This window comes from Parus major, chromosome 5 (assembly GCF_001522545.3).
Source record: "Parus major isolate Abel chromosome 5, Parus_major1.1, whole genome shotgun sequence".
NCBI lineage: Eukaryota > Metazoa > Chordata > Aves > Passeriformes > Paridae > Parus > Parus major.
In genome coordinates this window covers 38449513-38463271 of record NC_031774.1, presented here as the reverse complement: position 1 = coordinate 38463271, position 13759 = coordinate 38449513, and positions in this window count along the sequence as shown.

Genomic DNA, 13759 nt, shown 5'->3' with positions numbered 1-13759 from the left:
TATTTGTTCTTTGCCCCAGCCCTTTTCTGTTTCAAACCTTTTTGGGAGTTTTTATCCTAGTTGAAATCCTCTTCAAGCAAGATTTAAGCAAGATTTAAACAGCCCTTACGTATCTTGAAAATTCTGCAAGTAAAAAAAAATCATATGATGTGGAAGGGAACCAATATTACATATCAGCTAAAAAAGTGGAATAGCAAGTGGTAGATGCTGCTGATGACAGCATCAGAAACAGAAATAGCCTAATGAAATATAGTTTTTCATTAAGGAAATATACCACACTGATAATCCTTCATATGAAGTGAAGAGTCCACTTTTTCAGCTGTGGTTAGAAATCCATCACATGTGTTTTGTGCAAGTTGCCTCCAGCTTTGTGCAGACCAGTTGTTAAGAAATTCCTCTGAGTATGGTATGATGTGGTTGGCTGCAGGGAGAGTTTTGTCTGTGCCACTGTAGATATTTCCTGACTCAACGGAAGGATCATGTGTGGATGCAGGCCAGGAAAATAATTGGAGCAGCTGCCACTTAGTGCTGGCAAATAATTTTCCTTGAGGAATTACTGGTGTGACTGCATGGTCTTTATCCTTGACTTGACAAGAGGAAAGAAATCTTTATCAGTCTTTGGGTATCCTAATGGGGTATTTTGTAGAAGGAAAACCCAACTGAACTGGTAAACTCAATTTTCCACAACACTTCAGTTTTAATGTCAAGAAGAAGATAATCTGATCCCAAGAGAATGCACCCTACCTTCTTGAGGAGAAAGAGTGACACCTCAGTATTCTGGCCTGAAACATATGTCAATGTAGTAATGATCTTCAAATGCACAAAACCAAAACTGATTGTCGTTCTCTGTAGAACTCAGAGTTCATGTCTGTTACTGCACACTATGGGCAAGGCTCCTGAGTTGGAATGCCATCTCCTGGTGCTAGCTCAAAAAATGCTGATTTGACTTGTGCAGGGGTTCTTTGAGTAGGGAGGCTGAACCAGGCAACCCACTCTGGTCCATACCAACCAGTTCTGTGATTCAGCCTGAGCTTTCTCTTTCACTGTCAAAAGATGTCAAAGATAAGATGAAGTGAGGTGTGTTACCATTCATACCAACAAATCCTACAGGACCATTTTGTTGCTGCCATGTTCCCAAAGACTTAATCTTGGTGTAGTATGCAAGAGTTTCACTGATGCTGATAAAATGAAGAGCTGTAATTACTGGCCTCTAATGTAACCCACTTTTCTTCAACTCACTAGCCTCAATTATTTCTCTACCCAGGCTTTGCTGATTTGCTGTTTACCATTTTTATTGCTCAATTTCCACAAAGGGCTTTCAGTGACATGGCAAATGGATAGATATCTATGCATGACTCCCAAATCTTACCCCAAATTTTTGGCTATGACTGAGAACATTCAAGTAAGTTCTGAAACTGCTTATAATAGCAACAGTAACTGTTTCGTGACTTCATCTCTGCTATATAAGCTGTTCTGTGGAATTTTCAGTCTAAAGCTTTAGTGGGTGAAACAGACCTGTTTATTAGCTAATCCTATGACAAACTGCAACAAAGATAGGAAATATTCGTGGCCATGTAAAATTGTCATGTAAATGCAGCATTATGCAAGTTCCACTATAAAAATGCATCTACATCTAGGATAATCTTCTTATAATAAATAAGACTAAACTATTATTTTTGCCCTTGTAACTCTTTCATTTTTCAGTCCCTAAAAAAGTTACTGTTTGTTTTTTTCCTTTCAATTGGCTTATGCAGGACAGATTTCTGACCATCTTGGTAGCTTGAACTGATTCTCTCACATGGGGCATATGGGAAAATCTCATTTCTTAGATGTCGTCAGTAGAGCAACATTACCAGAAACTACAAGATATCTCTTCTATAGCAATTGCCCCTGTACAAGTTCTCACAGGAAAAAAAGGACAGCAATCTTCCCTGTGTGTTGATTAGACTGAGATTTAATAGGTTAGGTTTTAAGTTTACTATATTGACTGACCTTCTTTGATAATGTTCTTTTCACTCTTTTTCCTCTTTCTATCAGCCCTTCTTTGTGTCCTTAGAAATGGGAACATGCTTTCAGTCACAGAGTAAACAGTCAGACATTTCTAAACTTTGCTGTTGAATGGAAGCTAGTATGTTTGACTGGGAGCTAATTACAATGGCTGGTAGATTACTCAGTGACAGGCCAGGAACGAGAGAAGTTATTTTGTCAAGTAGATTGGTGTTAGAAGTGATGGCTTATCCATGCTGATTAATTTACAAATGATGTATGTTAGAATGAATTCTGTTCCAGTAATAGGAAGGATTTCAATTCTCCAATTAGTTTCATTTTGGCTAACACAATGGTATGTTTTGTCTGGCACTAGTTGAGGAAATTGACAAGGAGTGACATAGAAACACTTTTTATTCTTGGAAGTGTTCTGTGATGCTTATAAATATTCCATGATCTTTTATTTTAATAAATTAAGTTCAGATATAATGGAGTGGAGTATCAAGTTAAATAATCAAAAAAGCACATTGTTTTTCCATCAGTTTTCAGTGTATACACACAGAGTATTACATGCCTTTCTAAAGAACAAGCCTTGCAGCTATGGTATTTGTGATATAACTGGTATCTGTGTGTTTTGATGGTTGAATGCTCTTTAGGAGGGTTCTGAACAGGCCCCCATGGACTGATTCAGAAGCTGGAAGACTTCCAGATGGTGAGGTCACACTTGGCACCTCCAGCATCTTGAACTTATTTGTAGATGTTTTGTCATTCACCTTGGGTTTTTAAATTAGTACTTATCACCCACCTCATCAAAGGAAGCCAGCTGGCCCTGCTTGTCTGCATGATTGGTTTCTCTCCGCTTGCCCCCCCTAACTCCCGCTCCCAGTTCCAGTACTTCCTCTTAAGAAAAAAAAATGACCTTTTAATTCTTTCCTTAATTTTAATTATGACCTTTCCTTCTTCTATTAGAATTAGCCCTCTCAGCAACTTTCACATGTAGCTACAGTAAATGCGTTTGCAGAGCAGTAAAGTAGTCACCTTTTTCATGGTGACTTGGGATAAGTCACTTGAAACACATCTCTACTCATGAAAGTTTACCACTGTGCGGATTCATTTGAGGGCAATAAAAAACAGGTAACACTAATTCTTTAGGTGTCTGTTTTGCCATTTTGAGATGGAAAATGGAATTTTATGTTTATTTCACTCACATAACCATGTAAAGTGTCAATGTCTTATTCCTAGCTTATTAACCTTCAGGATATTTACAGATTATGTTTCCTGCCAGGATGGGAGCTGTTTGCATTTAGTTATACAAAGTTTTATTAATATTTTTGGGAACAGTGAATACCAAGGGGGAAGTGGAAAGAGAGTGGGAATAATCCCTCTGTGCAAGTAAAACTTCTAAGTAATGCAGCTGGCACAAGAAGAGATGAACCTCTTGACCCGAAGGAAAGGAAATGGAAGTGTTTAATTTTTCTGTCTATTCATATAAAAATGTTGAAATGACATTACTTATATTTTAATTTTTAATTAATTTTTATTTACTTTTAGCATAGTCTCTCTTAAAAGATGATTTTCCAAGATAGCTGCAAAGTATCAATGCAATATAGCCATATTTTATTGTGTTTTTTGGTAGAAGAGGAGTACCAGTATGGGACTTGATAACAGAAGAATTTCCATGAGAGCTTTCATCTAAAAGACTGGTGGCACCAGGCAAAATGACAAGCAGAAGGACAGTGGGGGAGTGCTTAAACTTTGAGAGCCACAGGAGGGAAGTTTAATATGAAACACTAAGAGAACTGATGAAGAAATGTGGGCTGGAGTATATTTAAAAAGCTACTAACCCCATCTCAATACAGATGGTGTTGGGAAGAAACTGGAGTGTATTTTTAGGGCTTACTAGTAGGTTTTTTATCACATCTAAATGCGCACCCACTTATTGCTGAGTTAGTACATCCTTTGGAAGCAGAGAAGATAATTTGATAAAACAGCTTAAGCACACTATTAAGGAATGTGTGGAGGTTCTTGGCTTCATAGTGACAGGGGTTTTGCTTACATGCTATACTCATTATTTATTATATTTTTGAATTTTTATCTGCATATGCCATTGCCAGGGTTCATGACTTGTGGTCTAAATGTTAGAGACCTTATTAAATGTTGAATTTGAGGCTTCAGCATAGATTACTAAGAAAGCTAGTGCTGAAAGCTACAGCCTCCCGGATAAACACATCCAATCTGTCCTCCCTGACCTCCACTAGGAATTTCTAAAATTAGTACAGGGATGATCTGTAAAGGACTTCTGCTTCGTTGACACTTAGCTGAAATATCTAGGTTTCTCACTGGAAAACCTGAAATTATGTATTTAGTTGAACTGCCAGCTTTGGGTAGATGCAATGCAGTGGTGAACAACACAAAATTCCAGAGTTTTTCTACAGGGTGGTAATATGTCCCTGTGCCCTTTACTGATCTGTGATCTCCCTTGGAGAATTCCCTTGGAATGATGAACCTTGAGCTCTGTGCATCTCCAGTGCAGATCCAGTGCATTGTGGTGCACTACAAGACACTGCATCTGCTTGAAAGTTTTGACCCATAGACGTGACTGAGGGTCTGAAGCAGCTGGAAGACAAGCATTGGGAGATGTTGTGGACAATACATAAGAGACAGACCTGTTGAGCAGTCTCCCATTCCCTGGAATGGTGTCTCAATCAGGCACACCTACCCGAAGACCTTCAGACTTTCTGAGCTGGAATCTGACACCTGAGCAATGCAAGGAAATTGATGAAACTTGCTCATCCAAGCCTCTGTAGAAATTGTAGCAAAACTCTTCACGGAAAGGGAAGAGACGGATCACTGACAAGTTAATTCCTCAGGAATGCCCAGGCCAATGGAAAAGTTTAGCATTGAGTTATAAGAAAAAAACCCTACCCAAACTCCTTTCTGTATCACCAGCAGAAAAGCAATTTCATTGTGATTGAAAGATTTTGCTGTGTGGGGTGTCAACAGATAGGAGAGCCAGGCACTAATGTTCTAGCTCATGCCAGATTGGATTGCAATTTAACATTTAAATGGGTTAGGCTGCCTGTAAATCTATTTGTGGCTATTTCTGACCTTCCTCTGAGAAAAGCAAGGAAAAGTGATCTATAAATCATGTTGTTACAAATGTCTTTTATTTTCCTGGTTTCGTGGAGAGAAAAGGTGTATTTGTATCGTGTTCCCCCTTCACTTATGCTTAAAAAACATCTTTGGTTTTATCTTTGTTAAACAGAAACGACCTTTCTGTTGGTAGCTAGGCTGATAATGTTGTGTAAGCGTTTGGCAATTGCTGTGTGCTCTTCAGTTTGTGTCAGAAGCGGGTAGGTCTCTTCTGTGAAAGCACCAGTAGAGAGGTAACTGCACATTCATTTGCACCATGCAAGAAGAAGCATATAGGCTTATCTGCTCTGCCTTCTCAGCACTGAGATGTCTGTGCTGCTGCTGGGGAGCTCTGGGGTTCAGGTTGCTGGGGTATTAGATATGTCATTTGTCTCCTTTACCACCTTCCCTCTGACTTGCCAGTAAAATGAACCAGTTTAGGTTTTCTGGCCATCCCTAATCCTCTCCTGCCATTTAGTTGCACATTAGTGACAGGAGGAGAGGACATAGTCTCAAGCTGTTTCTTGGGAAGTACAGTTTGGAATCAGGAGGAATTTCTTCATGGAAAGAATTGTTAAATATTGAAACAAAACTCAGATGTGCTCAAGAAATGACTGGATGTGGCACTTAGTGCCATGAAGTAATGATCAAAGGTTGGACTCAATGATCTGAGACATCTTTTCCAACCTAATGATTCTGTGATTATTCCTTCTGCCTTTTACAGGGACCAGTGTTAAGAACCTGTATTATACGGGATAGTGTTATAAAACTGATTAATTTAGAAAACAGAGCTGTGTACTTGCAGAACCTTGGGAAACAAGACCTTGAGTGGAGCTGTGAAAAGTGGAATAAAATCAATATTAATTTGTTTCAATTAGTCAGTGCCCCAGTAATGCTGCTGTGCCAGGTTCAGTCAGCTGTGCCGGAAGTGGTGGAGTGAGTACATCTTCCCCACTCTCCCTGTGACCAATCAGAGATATCTGATGGAGTCCAGGAAATCTTACATTGTTAGCCTGTGCTGGGTGGAGGAGAGCTTCTCAGATTTCTATTCTAGGCTAACACTGAAGATGTTTTCATCTAAATACATGTTGCCCAAACATTTTTTTCTCCAAATTGCAATATTATTATTATTATTATTATTATTATTATTATTATTATTATTATTATTATTATTATTATTATCATCATCATCATCATCATCATCATCATTATCATTATCATTATTATCATTATTATTATTGATAATAATAATAATTTTTATTTATATATATATATTAAGATGTATGTCATATTTTGTTTTTTGTGAGTGTTTGGCTTTTATCCCCCTTTGTTTTGGGACATCAGATACTGGTGGGAGGAAAAGGAAAAAATATATCTTAAAACCTCATAGTAAAAGGAGTGCTCTAACCTTTTATGCACTTTTCATGCTGGCATTTTAAGTATTGGTTAGCCAGTGGCTGTTCTTAATCTCAGTAGAATGATGTAACTGGAATTTTCTTTGTTTTTTTTTTCTTTTGTACAACAGATCCTTTTGTTTTGGCAGTGTTGCTGCCTGTTTTGCAGGTGGTGTGTTTTCTTATGGGCAGGTTTCTTTTGTATGCTGAGATTGTGCCTTAAGGGTTTTGGTGAATTAATTCAGTTTGTTATATGTGGCTTCAGGAGTGCTTCAACAGCTAAAAATCCAATCGATGGAGAAAAGGACAAAAAAAGTATATCTTTGTTCCTTTAGGGGATGAAAAGCTGAGCTGATGACTGCAGTAAAGACAATTTCACTGGTCAGTGCAAAACCACAACAGTTCACCTGAGACCTGACAAAGAAGCTCAGGACACAGACGAAGAAGGAGAGAGTACAAGGGATAACAAAACATGGACTCTATTGTCCTTCATCAATGTTGGGGGTGTAGATGAAAATTGGTGTGGGGAATGAGGGGAGCATCTCTGAAAGAGTGGGACATCTTGCTGATTTTCTTGCCTTTCTGTTACAAGGCTGAGGAAATCTGAGTCTCTGTCTGTTCCAGGTGAAATGAAGCCAGGAACTGTGTTAGGGAACTGAGGCCAAGTACCACAGCATACTTGCAGTAGTTGCCATGAATCTCTTGCAAGCCCCATGCAGAGCCTCAGTCCCACTCAGACATAATCCAGGATAGAAGTGATGAATTCAGAACCTGTGAAATGACATGTCTTTGTAGCATGAAAACCTGGGACTTGGCACAAGGACATGCAAGTATGCTTTAGGGTGTGAAGCTGTCTGGGATAGTCTTAGATGATGGGAGGAAGCCAAACCTAGTGCAACCTGTCCACACTGCCAGCTGGGAGTGGATCTTGGCATTGATGTGTCAGCTCTGAGATATGTTTGTGGGTTTCACTGGAATGCACTAGCTCCAACATGCCAAAATTGTGCCAGGTTGACAGCAAGCTGCAGTCCTGTAGAAGAGCTTGTCCTGTGCACTTCTTCAGGACTCTGTAACTCTGCTTCTGAAACAGACTTGCAGAACGTCTCTGCAAAGACATTAGGCCTTTGGAAATGGTTCACAGCTCCTGAGGCATTTATCTCAGCTGTGATGTATCAGGCAGATGTGTAATAGTGAAGAGGTGCTCAGTGGTTGTTGGAAAAACTAAGCCTGTGTTAAGAAATACAACTTTTGATCAGTTTTTGTATTTATTTCTTTATAGAAACAAACATTTGACATACCTAGAAGGGTTCTTGTAAAATAACAGTAGATATCAACTGGCTGAGAAACGGAAAATTGGAAAACTGATCTGAGATGCCAATGGGAGAGTTGTCTAAACTAAATCATACTCTCAGTTATGATTTAGTTTTTGCTCTGTAGAAATTCAGTCACAAATACTAGAAAATATATAGTATGCTCCATAGCAGAAATGTGTTACTTTGAGTCTTGCTGTTCATCTTTTCTAGGACATCTATAAAATTGCAGTGTTTTTCTTCTAAATAATTTCTCCATTAAATCTGATAGCTTTTTGAAAAAAAAAAAGAAAAAAAGGGGAAAAAGAAAAATCAATGTTCTATGTTGGTAGGTTTGCTTTTAGTTTGTATGGAGTTTCTAGACACAGCTGCAACTTGAAAATATAGCCTCATATTATAACAAAAGTGCAACGAAGCAGAAGAAGCTCAATGAGGCACCATGAGGGTTTCAGCTTACAACAGATGTTAAATGAATTTATTGGTACAAAATGTTTAATAAGCTGGTAAGTTCCTTGTAGTTCTATGACCTTCCTGGGATCAAGAGAGTTCTGAATTCACTGCCAATGTTTCCTAGGTGGAAATCCAAATAGGTAATGAACATAATGCATTTGCTATCTAAGGTGGAAGTGTTCTAAAAACATGGTGGGAAGTTATCAGTTCTCTAACCCAAGTTTCCAAATGCTATTTATGTTGACTTACAACTGATCTCTATCCTGCTTGGCTCTCCTATCTTTTTTTTCTTTTTGGTTAGTGCTTGTAGCTGTGGTTGGGTTTTTGTGTGTGTGGCCAGATTAATTTCTCTAATGTGATGACTAGGAGAGTAAGTAGTCTGTAAGGTCATGCCTCAAATTCATAACGTAAGATTCTATTTCCCAGCGATCTGCAAAAAGTTTGAAAATCCTGCTGAATGAGTTAGGAACTATGAAACTAGGAAATCATTCTTTCTCTAGTCTAGATTCCCTACACCTTTTTGGTTTTTTTCTCAGGTGTCTGTGTCTTAAACCAATTTTCTTTCACTTGGGGAAGATATATATTTTTTTAATAGAACCAAACTTGTATACATATTAAAGAGGCAATGAAACTTGATTATTTCTAATTATGAGATTGCATATTTCCAAAGTTGTACAATGGTACACATGATACAAACTATGTGCTAAGCCAAAGAGTTTAAAAAAATAATTGAAATTTCCCAAAATTGTAATGGGAACTGAAAGCAACAGAACTTTTGAAATTGCATCTTATCTGTGATTGTATTTAGTATTAGGGGACAAATATTCTAGGAGAGTTTTGATTTATGACTTCACCTTTAGTTTTTTAGTTCACACTCTTGTTGCTTCTTTAATTCTGGAAAGATTATTAATGCATGACTTGAATTTCTTCATTCTTATGACACGGTGACTCATCTGTCAAAGAGTTTACTTGTGTTATGGCAAGTTGTGTCATTCTGATTTCTTCTCAGAGAAGAACTAGCTTACAAGGTCGAACAACTACAGGATATAATAGTTAGTATCATTGTCTTCTCAGATCTCCCTGAAATTGATATTTTCTTCTAAAAGATTAATAACTGAAGGTCTGGGGAGAGAAATGAATGGAAGATATTACCACTGAAACAGGATGTTTTGGCTTGATATTGGTTTGAAGTGATAAATTCAGAACCTGCTCAAACTGCCTGTGTACCATTTTTTCTTAAATAGAATGCTACTTTAAAAACTAGTTATATCTGTCCTTTCTGTGGTGGAAAGAGTGCCTGACAATGATCTCAGCTCATAAAGCCTAAGGGTTGGTCTGTCTTCCCTATACCCAAGGCCATACATTGGAAAAACTTAAGTGTTCTTAGAATTTAATGGTTGGATAGAAGAGGACTAGAGAGTCCTGGATGGCCCTGGTAAATGTCAAGGATCTGTAGCTTCACAACTGACAAATATTTGGCTTGCTGTTTAATGACTAAAACATCCACTATTGCTGTACAGTTGATAAGTGGGAATTCATATCTGTTTTACTAATGGTTGCAATAACTACCAGAAACCACACGCATTTTCCAAGTGACTTTAAGGTATTTTGCTAAAAGAAGCTTTTACACAAATCTTTAATGGCTTAAAACTGCAGGAAACTTGGTTGTACCAAACACATTTTTCAGGAGAGCTGGGCTGTGTCTCTAGGCCAACATGTAATTCTAAAGAGCAATCGTGTCATCCTTCAATCAGAACATACAGTGCAACAGTGATGTTCCTGTTACTTCATAGTGGCAACAAAAAGTCCATGCTCCTACTGCAATGCAAGCAGTAACACTTATGGTTCCATGCTGAGGTACTAATAATAGCTAAGTCATGGATTTGTTACTGGCTTAAACGGCAGAGGAGGCAGCTGACTTTTTTTCTTCCCATACTTGCACCATTTCATCCAAAGTCTAAAAACCTTTGTTCGCACTTATAAATCTAACATGGAAATTCCAAGTAGTTATTGGAGGTTTTTTTGTTTGTATTGGGCAAAAGATGTTAAAGTCAGCATGTGCAAATGCTATCTTTTGCCAATTATGATGGAGAAAACCTATTTTTCCTTAAACAAAACCAAGTTCCATTTTGAATTACATGTGCCATTGCTTAGTTGTATAGCCAGATCCTTTAGAAAGTAGGACTGTATAGGCAGAAGAACCTTGCTATATAGGTGTAAAAAGCAGGGAATCACAAAGGAAAGTAGAAAATTTAAAATATACCTACAGAACCTCTAAGAAAAATGCTGGATTTTAATGTTGAGGCTTAGGTACTGACCAATGAAATAAAGCTGAAGATTTCAGAAAATACTTTTTGTTTCCTTCTGAGTTCTCTGGCACCCTGAAGAAACAGGATTTTGTATGTTCATTCTAAACAAAGATACCAGACTTCATTATATCTTATCTTCAGTAAAATCAACAGATATATCTTTGTTATGTTGGCCTGTTTATGAACCCTGGTATCTACTGTGACCAACCTAAAGAAAGAATCCCCAAAATTCAAGTAAACTATATCGTGAAATATTGATGAAAGTGTATTCTCTCAGGGGAAAATATGAATATAGGGCAAAATTTTCAGCTATATTAAAAGAAAAAATGGATTAGAACAAGGGAGAATATGCTTTGTTTTTCAGCAGAAACTGTAATCAGGAATCCATTTTGTGGTCAGTTTTTCACATAAAATAGAAATATGCAGTTACTAGCTGGAAAGAATTAAAATCAATGAATCACAGGAAAAAGTGGTTTATGACAAAGAGGCAGCTATGTGAAGGAGGCCTTAGGCTGACAGAGGAAGAATATATAAAGGAAGGGAAAAGAAAATGTCACAGAGAGCAAGAAAGTCAACACATAAAAATTACACTGCAACAGCAGATTGAATGTTTAAGTGTATTGACTGTATTGAAAGCTGAAGGCCATAGAAAGGGTTGGAAGGCCGACTTGAAATACAGGTACCAGACTGAATGGTTTTGTCCTTAGATATCCGTGGACTTGTGCAGATACAATGTTCTATCTCTGTTAAAGAATAATTTTGGGAATTTTGTGGCCATTTTACAAGGGTTGTCAAAAGATTTTCTTCATGTTCAGATCTTTCAGCAATCTTTGAAAGAATGTGATTACCCTTGGTTACTACTTTTACTGAGAAAGACTGAGAAAGGCTTATGTAGATGTGTTTAAAAAGAAAAAATACTACAGTAGTATGATAGCATCTCCTAAACAATCTCTTCTTTGTATTGATGCTAGTTTATAAATATTATGCTCTGTAGAATGCTTTTAAAAGAAACTGTTAATAAATCTAGAAGTGAAAACTCAGTTTTAAAAGGTGATGTATTTTTTCCTATGTCTGCACATCATCAGATAGTCAAAAATATCAGCTCAGTGCTTAAGTTTGTTTTTAATATATTTAATTTTCTTACAACTTTGTAAATCTGCCATTGCTAGGGGTGTCACATTACCATTCTCCCTTCCATATCTAAACCAAGGGAAGTTAAGACTGGATATTAGGAAAAATTTCTTCACTGAAAGATTTTTCAACCTTTGGAACAGGTTGCCCAGGTAAGTGGTGGAGTCACCATCTCCTGTAGTTGTGGCACTCAGGGACATGGTTCAGTGGTGGACTTGGCAGTGCCAGGTTAAGGGTTGGACTTAATGATCCTAAGGGTTTTTGCCAACCTAAATAATTCCATAATTTTATGAAAGTACTTGGTTGAGAAAGGAAGTGGTGCTTGGTAACACTCAGATATTCAAAATTCTTCTGGAGTCAGACAGTGTTCATGATTGAAACTCTTCCTGTACCTGTCTAGGAATTCATTATTCTTGGAGGGCAAGCTCAGGGCTGAGGGTGGGAAGAGCTAGTTTCTGTTGTAAACTCCACAAATAGAAGTGATCTCAGGGCTGTAAATATGAGCTTCCTGCAACCTGGAACACACAACTGTAGTATGAAACTGGGTTCTGTCCAGCTTCAGAATTTGTGCCTGAGTCCTAACTTCAACTTACATATTTTGTTTTTTAAATATATGAGGCAAGTAATCATTTTAGCTTGAAGAAGAAAGAAGCTTAAATTGTTTATTATACACTTGCCTCATTATTCCCTTCCTAGGGTGGTACAGTGACAGTGCTTTGCTTTGGTGTTTAGTTCGTACAACAAGACTGTTTTTTATTCTTTTATGTTATTTTCTCCTGAAAGGAAAGTGAAATTCTAAGAAAAATTTTGTCAGTGACATAAAAAATAGGCCAAAGTTGTTTGTGATGAGTGCAAGTAATTGAAGTTTCTGAGACTGAACACATGACGGTAGAACTAATCTCTTGAGTGTAATTACTTCAATATGGAACATGTTGATTGGAAATGAGCAGTGAAATTAGCAAGCAGGAAAAACGATGATATGAACTTTCTCAGGGTCGGTAATTCCAATCACAAACGGTTTTACAGGCATGTTGAAAACTCCTTTTCTCTGCCCCCAGGCAGTAAGATGGTTTGGGATTTGTCCAGTAATTGTTTAGCCGTGCTGAACCTATGAATGGCTATGTAATCTCTGTGGTGGAATTGTAGTGCAAGAGAGAAAATGGAAATGAAAGCAATAAAATAAGCAGCAATGCACTAAGGAAGCTGACATTTGTTTTGGAAAGAAGAAAAATGTTAGATGATAAAAGTTGTGTTCTATTAAAAGAAGCAGAATTCTATAAACTATTGTGCTTTGAATCTTGGAAAAAGATTATTTTTATCCCTGACCTACTAATAATCCTGAAGTGCTTCAAATGACTGATGTTTGATAGAAACTTTTTCATTGTTATATTGGTCCACTAAGATAAGGTGTTGACAAATATATGAAGATGTTTCTCCCTGTGTGCCCCTTCTCCCTTTCTGTGGCTTTAGCCTGCACATTTTGCCTATATGGATATGAGTACAGTGAAAATGATGCCTTGTGAAAGTAGTCAATTCAAAAGTTATCAGGAATGGAGAAAGTAAAACTTGTTTTTTTTCTGAGTTCCTCTTGAAGAGGACATGGTGACTGCCACTTTATTTGTTCTCTTTGGGTATGGATACTTTCTCCTCATTCATGGCCTGCTCCCCAGAGTGCTCTGCTGAATGGGTAGGGTACATTTTGATGATGTGCTTCTGGGAGGGGCCATGGGAAAAGAAATAGAGTGCATTCTGGACATGTTATGGAAAATGTTCCCTGTTCCAGGTGAACTTAGAGGCACTGGGGATTAATACAAAGGAACTATTGTCTTCTTGCCAAATGAACCTCTAGAATCAGCCTCTGACACTATCCTGAACTCTTAATTTTCCTCTGCCACCCCATGTCATGTTGTTCCCACATTGGTAGTTCCGGTCTGAATCTTTTGTTAACTGCCTTCTATGTTCTTAATCTCTGCAAAGTCCAAAACCATCTATGCACTTTTTAATCACTTAGCACAACTTAATTTTTTAATTCTGTGGACTGAATTGT